This window comes from Heterocephalus glaber, unplaced genomic scaffold (genome assembly GCF_053883595.1).
Source record: "Heterocephalus glaber isolate CG9 unplaced genomic scaffold, H.glaber_assembly_v1.0 deba00001538, whole genome shotgun sequence".
NCBI lineage: Eukaryota > Metazoa > Chordata > Mammalia > Rodentia > Bathyergidae > Heterocephalus > Heterocephalus glaber.
This window is the reverse complement of record NW_028258333.1, coordinates 21,597,284-21,611,302: the sequence shown is the minus strand read 5'-3', so window position 1 is coordinate 21,611,302 and position 14,019 is coordinate 21,597,284. Positions and strand designations below refer to the sequence as shown.

General features: G+C 39.0%; 1 protein-coding gene and 1 pseudogene across 4 annotated transcripts in view; both read left to right on the top strand.

The window, feature by feature from the left end:
- Positions 1-14,019, top strand: part of Prlr (prolactin receptor) — a 175,520-nt gene that overhangs the window by 132,384 nt on the left and 29,117 nt on the right. The gene's annotated exons all lie outside the window — the stretch shown is intronic.
- LOC101711405 (ribosome production factor 2 homolog pseudogene) lies at positions 4,157-13,369 on the top strand (annotated as a pseudogene).

Genomic DNA, 14,019 nt, shown 5'->3' with positions numbered 1-14,019 from the left:
CAAGGCAAGAAGTGCTTGGAGTGACAAACTCCAAGCCCTAAAGGAAAACAGCATCCAATCCAGATTGATGTACCCTGCAAAACTATCTTTCAAAATGGATGGAGAAATAAGATACTTTCATGACAAAGAGCACCTAAGGAACTTCATGAATACCAAACCAGCACTCCAAAATATTTTACACAATATCCTAGGAAAAGACAATGAAGATCACAACCCCAGGAAGCACAGCAGAAGGAATCCACTGAGCACAACAAGAAATTAAATGTAAAGGGGGAGAATCCAACAAAAAGAAAAAGTCATGACAATGATGTCAATATGTTTCAGTTATAACCATCAAAGTTAATGGTCTCAATTCACAAATCAAAAGAAATAAACTAGAAGAATGGTTCAAGAAGCAAGACCAAACAATATGACCCATGCAAGAAACAAACTAAATTCAAAAAGAAACTCATAGACTGAAGGATAAAGGGAGAAAAACAATACTCTATGCAACAGGAACCCAAAAAAAACCAGAAGTAGCTATCCTCATTGAAGATTAAGTGGATTTCAAACCAACACTGATTAAGAGAGTCAAAGAAGGACACTACATCCCTGTAAAGGGAACAATCCAACAGGAAGAGATTAGAATCATAAATATATATGCACCAAAAGTTAGAGAGCCCAACTATATAAAACAAATAGTAACAGACATGAAAAGTCATATAAGCACTAATACAATAGTAATGGGGGACCTTAATATCCCACTCTCAAAAATAGATATATCAACTAAACAAAAAATAAGTAATGAAACACTATAACTCAATCAAACTCTTGAACAAATGAACTTAACAGATGTTTACAGAGTGTTCCACCCTGCAAAATCAGAATACACATTGTTTTCAGCTGCACATGGGTTGTTCTCCAAAATAGACCACGTACTCACTCATAGAACATGTTTAAGTAAGTGCAAAGGAATTGAAGTTATCCCCTGTATATTATCAGACCATAGTGTGAAGAAGTTGGAGATCAATAGCAAAAGAAACCACAAGAATTTCATAAACACGTGGAACTTGAACGACACACTTCTGAATAACCAATGGGTTACAGAGAAAATTAAAGAAGAAATCAGACAGTTCCTCAATTAAATGACAATGACAGTACAACATATTGGAATCTATGGGACACAATGAAAGCAGTCTTATGAGGGAAATTCATAGCAGTGAATACTCACATTAGGAAAATAGAGTGAGCTCAAATAAACAACCGGATGCTGAACCTCAAGCTTCTAGAAAAAGAAGAGCAGGACAATCTCAAAGTTCATACAAGGGAGGAAATTATAAAGATCAGAGCAGAAATCAATGCCATGGAGACTAAGAGAGTGATACAAAAAATCAATGAAGCCAAGAGTTGGTTCTTCAAAAAAATAAACGAAATTGACAAACCCTTAGTCATCCTTATCAGAAAAAGGAAAGGCCCAAATCCATGCAATTAGAAATGAAAAGGGTGAAATTACAATGGACCCAGCAGAAATCCAGATGATCATCAATACCTACTTTGAGAACCTATACACCAATACGATGGAAAACACAAAAGAAATGCACAGATTCCTAGATACATATGAATTACCAAAGTTGAATGAAGAAGACCTAAAAATTCTAAATGACCCAATATCAATCAATGAAATTTAAAACGAAATTAAAAACTTACCAACTAAGAAAAGTCCGGGTCCTGATGGCTTCACTGCTGAATTCTACAAGACATTTAGAGAGGAACTACGGCCACTCCTGTTTAAACACTTCAATGAAATTGACAGGGAAGCAATACTCCCAAATTCATTCCTGGAAGCAAGCATCACCTTGATCCCCAAAGCAGAAAATGACCCAACTGAAAAAGAGAACTATAGGCCAATCTCACTAATGAACATAGATGAAAAAATCCTTAATAAGATACTGGCAAATAGAATGCAGAATATCATCAAGAAGATTATACACCCTGACCAAGTGGGATTCATCCCAGGGATGCAGGGATGGTTCAACATAATGCAAATCAATCAATGTAATACACTATATCAATACAGCCAAGGACAAAGCATTCAACAAAATCCAACACGCATTTATGATAAAAACTCTACAAAAAATTGGAATAGTCTCTACCTCAATCTGACAAAAGCTATCCATGAAAAACCAACAGCCAACATCATACTAAATGGTCAAAATCTGAAATTCTTCACACTAAAATCAGGAACAAGTCAAAGATGTCCACTGTCACCACGCCTGTTCAATATAGTTTTGGAAACATTAACCACAACAATTAGACAAGAGAAAGAAATAAAAAGAATAAAGATAGGTAACGAAAAAGTCAAATTGTCATTATTTGCAGATGACATGGTACTCTATATAGAAGACCCCAAGAACTCCATCAAAAGTCTTCTAGACTTAACAACCAAATTCAGTAGAGTAGCTGGATACAATGTCAACACACAAAAACCAATAGCTTTCCTCTATATGAAAAACAGACTCACTGAGAGAGTAATAGGGCAAACAATTCCTTTCACAATAGCATCCATAAAACTGAAATACCTAGGAATCAACCTAAGGAAAGAAATCACAGACCTCTTCTCTGAAGACTATAGCACTCTGAAAAGAGAGATTGAAGATGACATCAGAAAATGGAAAGAGTTCTCCTTCTCCTGGATAGGAAGGATCAACATAGTGAAAATGGCCATACTTCCAAAACCGCTATGTAGATTCAATGCAATCCCAATGGAAATCCCAGCAGCACATTTCACAGACCTTGTGAAAACAATCCAAAAATTCATTTGGAACAAGAAGAGACCTAGAATAGCAAAAGCAATTCTTGATAATGGAGACATGGCAGGGAGTATGACAATCCCCAACTTGAAACTATACTAGAAAGCTACTGTGATAAAAACATCATCATACTGGCAAAGAAACAGACCTAAGGACCAGTGGAACAGATTAGAAAATGCAGAAACAACTCTAGACACACTCAGCTACCTCATCTTCAACAAAGCAGCCAAGCACCCTCACTGGAGGAAAGATAGCCTCTTTAATAAACGGTGCTGGATAAATTGGGTTTCACTTCCTCAAAGATTAAAACTAGATCTGTATCTCTCACCATGCACTAAACTAAAATCAAAATGGATTAAAGATCTAAATATTAAAATAGAAATGCTGAACTGGCTGGAACAGAGGTTATATAGAACTCTTGAAGACATTGATGTAGGAAAAGATTTTATGAACAAAACCTCAGTTGCCCATGAACTAGCACAAACAATCAACAAGTGGGACCTCTTCTTATTAAAAAGCTTCTGCACAGCAAGGGAAACCACCAGCAGTGTGGAGAGATAACCCGCAATGTGGGAAAAAATCTTCACCTGCTGTTCCTCAGACAAAGATCTACTATCTCAAATCTATAAAGTACTTTAAAATATCAAACCTCCCAAATTTAAAGACCCAATCCAAAAATGGGCATCTGAAATGGATAGACATTTCTCACACAAAGAAGTAGAAATAGCAAATAAACAGATGAAAAAATGTTCAACATTACTGGTCATTCAAGAGGTGCAGATGAAAACAACACTGAGATTCCACCTCACTCCAGAAAGAATGGCTGCTATCATGAAATCAACCAATAACAAATGCTGGCGGGGCTGTGGGGAAAGAGGAACCCTGCTCCACTGCTGGTGGGAGTGTAGACTGGTGCAACCACTGTGGAAATCAGTATGGAGATACCTCAAAGAACTAGGACTGGAAGTCCCATTTGACCCAGCTATTCCCCTGCTAGGTATCTTCCCCAAAGAATTAAAAGAATCATATCACAGTGATATATGTACACCCATGTTCATAGCAGCACAATTTGTAATAAAAAAAAAAACTTGGAAGCAGCCCTATTGCCCATCAACTGGAGACTGGATCAAGAAAATGTGGGGTTTTTTATTAAAATAGAGTACTACTCAGCCATAAAAAATGAGAAATTAGAGACATTTATAGCTAAATGGATGCACATTGAGGCGATACTCTTAAGTGAAATAAGTAGGACACACATGTGTAAATACCAAATAGTTTCTCTAGTGTGAGAAACTGAAAGTGTAAATAAGGACTAAAAGATATAATAGATAATGTGAAATAGGAAGAAAAGGGGCAAAGGGGAAGGGGAAGTGGGGAGGGGTAGAGGAAATAAAGAAGGGAATGGAATTAATATGAGAAAATGAAAAAATGGGAACAAAGTCTTTGTAAATAGGGAGAGTTGGAGAGGTTGAAGGGAGGGCAGGGGAAAGGGGAAAAATAAGACAGATTATGTAAAGAAAAATAAGAGAGATTATGTAAAGAATAAAAATAAGAGAGATTATGTAAAGAAAAATAGGAGAGATTATGTAAAGATGCAAATTTCCAATGATGAATGTCATTATATTGTATACTTAAAATGTACTAATAAAATAATTTTAAAATGGTGGTACATATCTGTATTCCAAAGTAAGACAATAGCACTTAGTAAAATATAGTATTCTTAGCATCTCAAAAGACAAGTGGTATTGTCAATTATAACAGAGTCTCTCTATATATTACTTATTGAATCTGTTATGACACTGGTGAATACCAACAAACAGAAGGCCTAACTCCCCATTGGTTACTAGGCTTCCTAGGCCAAAGGAAGTATAATGGCCCTGTGTACATATCTGCATTTTTGGCCACCATGACATTGGCCTGGCAGATCCCAGTAAATTACTGTCAACTCACTGCTTTACAATAATAACGCCTCTTGTTTAGCTGGCATATAATCAATAGTATGTCCTCCAGACACCTTTCTCTGAAACTACGAAAAAGGGGAGAAAGATTGGTAAATCAATACTCAAAAAGTTAGTCAAAAGTGTGTAAGCATTGTCTTCTTGGTAGTTTATCCATGGAGGTTTTTCACCCTTTACCTGCCAGATATCCTATTGTTGCATTCATATACTGTGCTCAGCTCAGTTTTAGAGACAGAAATGACTTTTACTATTATAAGAGGAATATGACTTGGACAGGAAGTTTGCTGCTTTGCTGTCAATATAGGATGGCTTGGGATATTTTCCCTAGATGTGGCTGAGCAGAGGGGCTAACCAACACCTGGGTTTCAGGGACGCAATTTTGAAAGTCCTTGCTTACCTGAAAGCTCTCTTTACAATCCTCATCTTTCCTTTAAAGCTTTTTAGGTGCATGTACCCAGGCATGTGAAGCCCCACTGGACCCCATGGGTCAATATGGAAAGAACAGCTGGTCAGGTTCACTTTCGTGCAATTCAGATGGTTTCTTGCTTAGCACAGGTGTTTTAAGATCAGAGTAGCACTTAAATGCTTGCAGAACGAAGGATGAGTAACCAGGCATGACAGCTTCCAATAAGCACCCTCCACCCAGCTGAAAGCCACACTCATCCCTTCATCACTTCATGTATTAACAAGAGCAAGAATTTTATATTCAGAGATGAGGGGTTCTACATCACGTTTCACAGCAAACACTTGGCAAAATTCCTTATAAGGTGTCTTAGTCACTTTCTTGTCAGTGAGAAAAAATACCTAACACCCACAGCTTAAAGGGGGAGAGGTTTACTTTGACTCACAGTTCCAGAAGTTTCAGTCCATAGTTGGCAGGCTCAAACACAGAAATGGCACTGCTGAAGGGCCTGCCATAGCTCATGTCATGGTGGCCAGGAAGCAGAAAGAGAAAGGAGCAGCTGCAAAGGGAGATAAACCCTTCTAGGTCACAAAGTCAGTGACCAGGCTCCAACCAGGCCCAACTTCCCAACATCACACTTAGGTGCTAAACTCACCAGTGGATGAATCCACCAATGACCATAGCATCCCCATGATCCAACCAGCCTCCCAAAGCCCTACCTCTGAGTGATGAGAGTTTTGTGGATATTTCAGATCAAAACCACAAAATAAGGCATCTTTGCCTTCTCCTCCAAACCTTCTCTCCTATCAGTTGCTGTATTTTTTTCTCATTATTAACCCTCACTGTCTTAGTTACTTTTCTCATTGCTGAGACAAAATACCCAACACACAAAGATAAAGGAGGAAAGGTTTATTTGGCTTACAGTTTGTAGAGTCCATAATTGGCTGGATCCAAGGCAGGGTGGCATGGCAGACAGGCGTCACAGAGGAGAAACAGCTCATGGTGGGCAGAAACCACCAAAGCAAGTAAGCCAGCCACAATGACAATAGCAGCTTCTCTCTGCCCACTTTTATATTCTACCTAGACTATCTGGCTTAGGGCAGGTGCCTAACCAATCCCTGGACTAATTCAGTAATCACACACCCTTAATGCCAGTATCACACATTTTAGATCCAGCCACCTATGAAAAGCCCCACCTAGGACTGCATGAGTCACAGAGGCACATATAGATACAACCCATAACACTCACCAGTCTCTAAAATCCCTTCTGCATTCCCAAGCAATGTTTCAGCCAGCCTTGGCTTGCATGTCTCATTTACCAATATGCCAGGATGATTTCTAATGGTAAGCAGAATACCTCAGGGGGCTTTCAGTGTTTCTGTCATGTAGCGTGTTAAAATTTTTACTCCACAAAAATGGCTCTCTTTCTATGCAGGAATGTATCTGATGGGAAAATGAGATTTTTTTTATATTGTTTCAGAGCAAAGAAGGATTGGTACATAGTCACTTGGTAGAAAGTTTACTTCAATCCCTGCCTGAAGGAAAGACTTCTTGGGTCTCCCAAAATTGGAGGATCCCCCACCACCAAAATGTCCAGAACCTGACCTTATCCTAGTAACACTGATAATAAATCTAACTTTCTTATCTTTCTGAATCCTCCCCTGCATCAGTACAACCCCATCCCTGGGTTAGAAGCTCACTGACGCTATGTTTGTTCAGATTCCTCAAACTTAATACAAAGTTCCATCCATAGTAGGGGCTTAATAAATGATTCTGAATAAATAAAATACATTGCTTATCAGAGGCATTGCCTTTAGAGGGAAGTTGGTAAGGATTTTGCACTCTTAAAGGGCTATTCATCATTGGGATATTTAGTTGAATAGGTAATGCCTTTTTCATCATGGGTGGCTTAAAAATTGATAATAATGGCAACATGTATTTTAATAGAATTTTTAGCACTCAAAGTATTTTCATATAAAATATTTCATTTCATTGATTTCCCAACTCTGGAAGATTTAAGGATGATATAATTAAATTTGCAAATGCTTCTGGCTACTAGATAGTAAGGTACGGGCAACACTTTGTCTTTTAAATTCATATAACATTTCTCAATATATAAAGAATGTTAGATACAACTTGAATCATAAAACACAATTCCAAAAATTTATTTGAAATGAACAAATATGAACAAGAATATTTCTGAATGAAGAGATCACCCTCAGTGCTATTTATAAATACAAAACATTGGGGAAAATATAAATATCAAATCATAAAGGATTATTTAATTAGATCAGGGAATAGACATACAAAAATATTATTTTTCCTTTAAAAATGTTATGAGTTTTAATAGTGTAGAAACATGAAAAAAATAAGAATTGGGCACTGGAAGCTGATGTGTTTGATCTTAATTCTAATATATGTTTGATCCTAATTCTAACATATATATATATAAAGAAAAACTGAAAGTACCTACATACCTAAATGTAGTAATGTGTTGTTACTTTTTTTGTAGTTGAGGAAAAAAAATCTCAATAAAAACGTTAACAGCACAAGAACAGCCCCCTATGAGAACCTGGCCTTCAGTGGTACAAATACATGGAAATGGTCCCCACTAAAGGCAATATAGAAATTACTCATATGTTTGTGGCAAATGTTCAGCAGTGATTGACAGCCTACTGCCATGTGCTTGTCACTGTGCAAAGCTGAGCGCATGTTTGGCCCATAGGGAATGATTCCAACAGTCCTTGAAGTCCTACAGTCTGCTTACTTGTTTTCACAAATTGCTCACACTTCTCTGAATTCCCTCGCTACCTCCTCTGAGGGTTATTGAAAATATCCAGGGACAAACCAATCATTATTTGGCTTTCAGTTTTTGACAAGTGTGTGAAAAGCAATGTCATGAAGAATGTCCTTTTTAGAAGAATTGGCCCATCTTATTACTGAACAGTTTATTAAGTTCAACAGGGTTCTCTCTGAGAAGTGGGGTGCTTGTTTCACTCAGGCCCCCCAGCTTTTGTTGGTCCTTGTTACGCAAATTAAGAGAAACTGGAAATTCAAAGGGTGGTAAAGAGGGAAAGAGCTGGAAAAGTCTAGAACAAAGAAGTCTGAGTATCTCTCCTCCTTCCTAAATGCTAGCGCCCGTCCTGAAGTCCCCTTTCTCCTTTCCCTGAGCTCCATCTTGTACAAGCACATCCTGTCTCTACCTGGCTGAGTCATTCTTTATCACCCACGTACAAGATGTTCTTTCAAATTTGCTTCTTCATTCAAAACATCTGGGCTACTTATCTAGCAAGATAATTGCTTGTCGTCTGTCTTACTGGCTCATGTTCACTTTTTTCTTTTTTCCATTTTTCTCAGCTTCCCTTAGAAAAAAGCCACCTGTCCAATTAGAGAGGTCATGGCCATGGTCCTTAGTTAGGCAGGTCTGGAAGTGGGGAAGCGAATAGTCCCAGAGCAAATTTCTTGAGTAAGAATGGGAGAGGGGCAGGGAATCCAGGCCTTTTACTGCGTTTTCAGAAAACCACAGGCTTGACCTAGTAGCTGGAGTGTCCTTTCTTTCTTCCTCACTCCCTCTCTCCCTCCCTTCCTTCCTTCCTTCTTCCTTTGATCCAACAGCCAGGAGCAGGCCCTGAGAATACCATGTTGTGCTACAATAACCTTTTAGTACAGGATTAGTCTGGTGAAGAGGAAATCTAGTGAAACAATTAAGCATAAATGACCCCAGTAGTAAGAGCAAGCTCTACAGATGCCATGAAAGGCAGAAGTGTGCAGATTTGACCCAAAGAGGTGAGGGGGTCTGCTTTGGGGTGGCTCCCTCAGCTGAGGAGTAGAGAGCCCCTTGGGTTCTATGTATAACTGGGTCTAACAGACACTGCTGGCTGCTTCTCTAAACACAACCTCTCCCATTGCTTTTGTGTGGAGTCCAGTTTTGTCAGACATCAAGTGTCCAGCTCTAGAGCATGTCAGACTAAGCAAATAATCATGGTAACCTCATTCACCTTTTCTGTGATTGGCATGGGAGTTCCCATCCCACTTAGTTCTAGCCACTGAGACATGGAAGAAGTTTTCTGGGGCTGCTGGTAAAGATTTCCCTGCTAGTGAAAAGAGAGCGGAAGGAGTCTCTCTGGCTCTTTGGAGAGATCATGAGCTGCTAAATCAAACCTGGAACTGGTTTTCTCAGGATTTCTTTTAGGTGAGCATTACATGCCCAGTATTGAATCTACTTTTAGCCATGAAATGCTATTAATTGCAGTTTAAAGCAGCCTAAGTGCAGCTTGGGGCTATAGGAGGATGGGGGTGGAGGGAGTTGTAGTCTCTGCTTTTGCAGCCCTAGGAGGAATGAAAGCTCCCATCAGCAAAGCACTTCTGTAGGGCTCCCTTGCACTGGATAGGTGGGGTTTACAAAAGTTTATCAGGGAGCCAAATTTCAAATCTAATGCCTTAGAGGAAAAAAAAAAAAAAAAGAAAAGAAAAAGGTGGATTTTGGCAGAGAAGTATTGAAATGTTGCTGTAAAGGGAAGGAAAAGAGTGTGTGTTTAGGGTTATTGCTTTATTGGGTACAATTAAAGTGATAACTTCATCTTTGTTTGTTTGACTATCCTTTGAAATTTTTCTTTTCTGTTTTTTGGAGTGGCTGATTTAATGTAATCTCCAATAATTATTCTGCAGATCTGTTTATTTATATGCCTGCTATGTCAAAGGAAAATACAGAATCTGATCTGCTATGTAACCAACTATGTAACCAACTATGTAAGTGGCTCCCGTACATTGTGAGCCATTGAGAGTAAGTCATAAATATTTTGCCACAGACTATGGAAAGACCTCTAAATGAGCAACGTTAATCTACTGTTCTGGTTACTTTTCTGGAAAACAAAATCCACTGGTAGTTCCAAGGTTCTCCTACTCCCTGCAGTTGAGCATTTTGGGAGCCAGGGAAGTATCATCTTCCTTGTATCTTTTGCATCAGGAAATAGGTGGTTTCTAGAGCCAGTTTTTCCATTACAGCCACATTGACTTTGACATATGCCTTCCTCTTTCTAAGCACCAGTTTCATTTTATATCAAGTGGAGAGAGTCGTGTCTGCTTTACTTCCCCCAGCCAACTGTTGTGAGGATGAAATGAATAATCATTGTGAAAGTATTCTATATGTCTGCAAAATGCTATGCAAGTAGAGGCCTCTGTCACCATATGAATAACAATCACTCCTCCAGTGTCATCAGTAAAGGAGACAGTTACCCTAAAAGTTTCTCATGACTCAGACTGTGTGGAAGTCAAGTTCCAGAAGGAGAAGATGCTCCTTTTCCCTTAAATGTCTTCTGATATGGAAACTCCCAGCTCTAAGTGATCTCTTGGATACTGCTACCTGGTGCCACCAGAGTGCTGCTCCTGTCTGTCAGTGATGTGCTGAGTCCCTCTTCTCTCGGGACACAGGACAGTGTCCCTTGCTTTACAAGGAGCCCACAGAAGCCAGATGCCAGACAATGGAGAAGATGGCCTCGAAGTTATTTTATTTTATTTTCAAGAGCTTTGTTGTAGGGCTGGGTCCTTGGGAAAGCAGTTTATCTCTGGTCCCCTTTCACCTTCACTTTGATATTCTGTTCTCTTCCTACTCTTCTCTATTCTTGTGATGCTAGGCTACCTCTATTTTCTAGAGCTTGCCATTGGTAGGACCAACTCAGCTTAGAGGAGTGCTGTCCAATACAACTTTTCTTTTAAACCTAGGGGCTGTCTACCACTGAGCTATTTCTCTAACCCCTTTTGTATTTTTGTTTTGGGATAGGTCTCCCTAAATTGCCCAGGCTGGTCATGAACTTGAGATCCTCTTGCCTAAGTCTCCCAAAGCTGGGATTATGGGTGTGATCACCACTTCCAGTTTAACAAAACTTTCTGTGAGGATGGAAATATTCTAGATCTGCTTTGTCTAATACGGTAGCCATTAGCCACTTGTAACTATTGAAATGTACCAAGTGTGACTGAGGACCTAAAGGTTTAATATTATTTAATTTCAACTGATTTATATTTAAATTACCACATGTGGCTAGTGGTTTGCTATATTAGTGCAGATTTAGAGCTTAATTCTAATCATTTCAGTGTCTCTATTGTCTCTATAGATTCTAGATATTCAGTGTCTCACCTGACCTGAGTTCCACTCCAGACCCTTTCAAGAGAAGTACCACCACCAGTCCACACACCCACTAACAGTGGAGATTTCCTTTTTCCCCACAGCCCTGCCAGCATTTGTTATTGGTTGATTTCTTGGTAGCAGTCATTATTTCTGGGGTAAGGGGGAATCTCAGTGTTGTTTTCATTTGCATCTTTCGAATGACCAGTGATGTTGAACATTTTTTCATATGTTTATTTGCCATTTCTACTTCTTTGTCTGAGAAGTATCTGTTCATTTTAGATGCCCATTTTTGGACTGGGTCTTTAAATTTGGGAGGTCTGATTTTTTTTAAGTTCTTTATATATTCTAGACAGTAGACCTTTGTTTGAGGGACAGCTGGTGAAAATTTTTTCCCACATTGTGGGTTGTCTCTTCACAATGTTGGTGGTTTCTCTTGCTGTGCAGAGCTTTTTTTTTTTTTTCAAACCGGGGATCAAATTCAGGACCTTGTGCTTGGGAGGCAGGTGGAGAACCACTGAGCTAAATCCCCATCCCTCCAGAAGCTTTTTAATAAGAAGAAATCCCACTTGTTGATTCTTTGTGCTAGTTCAATGGCAACTGAGGTTTTGTTCATGAAATCTTTTCCTACACCAATATCTTTAAGAGTGCTAAAGGGGTAGCAGTGGTGGGAGGAGATAGGGAAAGGAAAGAATGGAAAGAAAAAATATGAGAAAAGAAAAAAAAATGGAAACGAAGTATGTAAATAGGGAAGGGTGGAAGGGTGAAGGGCGCACAGGTAATGGGGAAAAAATAACAACCAAGGCCTCCCGAGCACGCACTATCTCGCGCACTCGCGCAGTGCATGTGTATTGGCTGGACTGAGGTGGTAGCAATGGACGTCTTGGACGGAATTATCTATTAACAAACGTCTGGAGTCGGGCGTGGTGGCACACGTCCAGCACTCGGGAGGCTGAAGCAGGAGGGTCGCTGCGAGTTCAAGGGACTGTATCAAAAACCCCAAAAAGCCAAAAACAAAAAGAGCCAAGAGATTCCTTGAGGAGAACCAAAACTTAGTGAAAATAATAAAAATGCTATGCTGATCAAAGGGAGAAATGCAAATGCAACAGTGACACAAGTACTGAAAGACATATATGCACTGAAAAAACCATATGGCGTTCTGTATAAAAAGAAATATATTACAAGACCATTTGAGGATCAGACATCACTGGAGTTCTTTTCAAAGAAGTCAGATTGTTCTTTATTCATGTTTGGATCCCATAATAAGAAGCGGCCCAATAACCTAGTAATAAGTCGTATGTATGACTACCATGTGCTGGATATGATTGAATTAGGTATTGAGAAATTTGTGTCTCTAAGAGATATTAAGAATAGTAAATGTCCTAAGGGAACAAAACCCATGTTAATATTTGCTGATGATGATTTTGACACTACAGAAGACTACAAAAGACTAAAAAGTCTTCTTATGGATTTCTTCAGAGACCCCCACAGTGGCAAATATCCACCTGGCTGGGTTAGAGTATGTTCTGCACTTCACCGCTCTGAAGAGGAAGGTTTACTTTTGAAGCTATAACCAAAGAAGAAGAAAAATATGTTCCATGATACTTTTGGTACAACTTATGGAAGGATTCATATGCAGAAACAAGACCTAAGCAAACTACAAACAAGGAAAATGAAGGGATTGAAGAAGCGACCTGCAGAAAGGATAACAGATGACCAGGAGAAAAAGTCAAAGAGAATTAAAAAAAAATTAATGGAACTTAGCCAACAACTAGAGTTTTATTGTAATCTATTTACTATGGGAATCATCAAGCTTCAATACAATTCAATTTCTGTTAAAAAAAAAAAAGAACCAAGATACATCATGTACAGGTACAAGCACCGAAAGATAAATGTAAATATATTGTATACCTAAAATGTACCAATAAAAGAATTTAAGTTAAAAAAAAGAGAGAGTTCTACCTAACCTCTCTTCCAGCTGGTTTAGTGTTTCTGTTTTAATATTTAGACCTTTAATCCATTTTGATTTTAGTTTTGTACATGGTGAGAAATATAAGTCTAGTTTTAATCTTTGGCAAACTGAAACCCAATTTTTCCAGCACCATTTATTAAAGAGGCTATCTTTCCTCCAGTGAGGGTGTTTGGCTCCTTTGTTAAAGATGAGGTGACCAAGTGTGTCTGCAGTTGTTTCTGCATCTTCTAATCTATTCCACTGATCCTTGGGTCTGTTTCTTTGCCAGTACCATGCTGGGGTTTTTTGGTTTTTTGGATTTTTGTACCAGGGATAGAACTCAGGACCTTTGCGCTTGTGAGGCAGGTGGCAGCACCACTGAGCTAAATCCCTTGCCCTAGTACCATGCTGTTTTTATAACAGTAGCTTTGTAGTACAGTTTCAAGTTGAGGTTTGTGATACCCTCTACCTTGTCTCTGTTGCCTAGAGTTGCTTTTGCTATTCTAGGTCTCTTCCTGTTCCGAATGAATTTTTGGATTGTTTTCTCAAGGTCTGTGAAGTATGCTGCTGGAATTTCAAATGGGATTGCATTGAATCTATATAGCAGTTTTGGAAGTATGGCCATTTTCATTATATTGGTTCTTCCTACCCAGGAGCAAGGGCTGTCTATTTTCTGATATCGGAACTAGGACTAGAGGTCCCATTTGACCCAGCTATTCCCCTGCTGGATATCTTCCCAAAAGAATTAAAAGAATCATACAGGGCGCGAGGGGCGGAGCGAGGGCGGCTGGGCGCTG